Source organism: Sprattus sprattus (assembly GCF_963457725.1).
Source record: "Sprattus sprattus genome assembly, chromosome: 2".
NCBI lineage: Eukaryota > Metazoa > Chordata > Actinopteri > Clupeiformes > Clupeidae > Sprattus > Sprattus sprattus.
The window spans coordinates 601,396-603,418 of NC_137921.1; the positions used below are offsets into that span (position 1 = coordinate 601,396).

A 2,023-nucleotide genomic window follows, 5' to 3' on the forward strand; every position below is an offset into this window, starting at 1 on the left:
GTCAGTGTGGACACACATGAGAAGGCTATGATTGTTAGGATGATAAGGTGTGAGATGAGAGGGCTATGATTGATCAGATTGATCAGGTGTGAGTGTGGACACAGAGGAGAAGGCTATTAATGATCAGGATGATCAGGTGTGAGTGTGGACACAGAGGAGAAGGCTATGATTGATCAGGATGATCAGGTGTGAGTGTGGACACAGAGGAGAGGGCTATGATTGATCAGAATGATCAGGTGTGAGATGAGAGGTCTATGATTGATCAGAATGATCAGGATGATCAGGTGTGAGATGAGAGGGCTATGATTGATCAGATTGATCAGGTGTGTGTGTGGACACAGAGAAGGCTACTGGCAGCAGCTTAGTGGCACCTGATCTGCAGTGGTGCCAGCTCTGATATGATTGGCCAATTAGTTTGGTCCGCTGTTGCAGATGTGAGGTGCTGCACAGGCATGTTGTGATGTGTGAGTGTGTGTGTGTGTTTGTGTGTGTGTGTGTGAGGTCCGCTGATGCAGATGTGAGGTGCTGCACAGGCATGTTGTGGTGTGTGAGTCGCCCTGTGTGAGTGTGTGTGGGTTTGAGTGTGTGTGAGTGTGGGTAGCCCTGTGTGAGGAGGAGGTCACCCTCGACCTTCGCTTATGAATGTGATCTCATGGTCCATGTCATGCTTGTGCGCATAGGCTACTATCTCTCTCATCTGTATGCAACCGTGTGTGTGTGTGTGTGTGTGTGTGTGTAATCTGTAGACTACTGAAACCGTGTGTGTGTGTGTGTGTGTGTGTGTGTGTGTGTGTGTAATCTGTAGACTACTGAAACCGTGTGTGTGTGTGTGTGTGTGTGTGTGTGTGTGTGTGTGTCATCTGTAGACTACTGAAACCGTGCACTGCAGCGCAGTAGCCAAAGCTAGCGGGGACTAGAACTAAGAAACTTCTGAATGAAGCTGTCAAATTGGGCAGTAAACCCACTCAACGCACACTACAAACTCAATGCTGCTTTCCGAAACAGAAATGACAAGCATTTGATGTGCAGGTCATCAGGGGTTTACGTTTCCCTCGTTACGGCTTGTTGTACGCTCTCTTCACTTCAAGAATCAAGAATGCCGCCAATCGGTAAGATTTTGGTTTGCGCCGTCGTCGAGTCTGGCCGTACGTCGTGACGCAGACGAAGCGTGGGGTTTCCCAGGGCTGAGAGCAGGGTTACCGCGCCCATCTGTGCTTCTCTGATGGCCGGAGGAAGCAACTGACAGTGCCGAGTGAAAGAAAGCCTAGGAGAACGACAGAGGGATAAGATAAGAAGGCAAATCACTTTGAACGGGGCTGGATAGGACTGCTCGCCGGAGATACAATCTCGAAGGACTCTTGTTTTCATCCCATTTTAGCATATTTGTGTTTTTTTGCTGCTGCGGTTAACCCTGCCCTATCCCTGCGCCTCTATACCGGTGTGGTCCCATTTGGCGTATTGAAACCAGGGTCCGGGGAGTGCCGCTCCTCGATAGCTTGTTGGCTAAATCTCTGAGCTGGTTGGACAGACGGGGGTTCGAGCTTCGCTGTTTCCAGTCAATGCGATATAAACAACGGATACCCGCGACTGAGAACGGGTAAGACACTTTGGGGGGATGCAATGGGGAGAAGTGTTCCTAGACAAAAATGTGTGGCCGTCGCAAACGCAATTTGCAGAACGGGTCTGAATGGGCTGACTGACTTCTATGTTTGTAGCTAATGATAGGTGGTGTATTGCGACGGTGGGTGTGTGTGTGTGTGTGTGTGTGTGTGTGTGTGTGTGTGTGTGTGTGTGTGTGTGTGTGTGTGTGTGTGTGTGGGGGGGGGGGGGGGTTAGCTAAGATAGCTAAACAACCCGATGGCTAATTGGCTACCAAATATATCTGTTCATAACCGTTTGGTGCCAACAGACGGTTTTATATATACATTTCATGCAAGCCTCTCCCGTGAAACGAAAGGCAAAGTGGGAAGTGCGGAAAGCATTATTTGCCAGAAACGTCTCTGGGAGATCCAAACACACGCAT

General features: G+C 49.5%; 1 long non-coding RNA gene across 1 annotated transcript in view; it reads left to right on the top strand.

Moving 5' to 3' along the window:
* Positions 1-1,232: 1,232 nt before the first annotated feature.
* LOC308360300 overlaps positions 1,233-2,023 on the top strand; it is a 29,889-nt gene continuing 29,098 nt past the window's right edge. Inside the window, exon 1 of the long non-coding RNA XR_013968514.1 lies at positions 1,233-1,597. This is a non-coding gene — a long non-coding RNA (uncharacterized lncRNA). The remainder of the gene's footprint in view (positions 1,598-2,023) is intronic.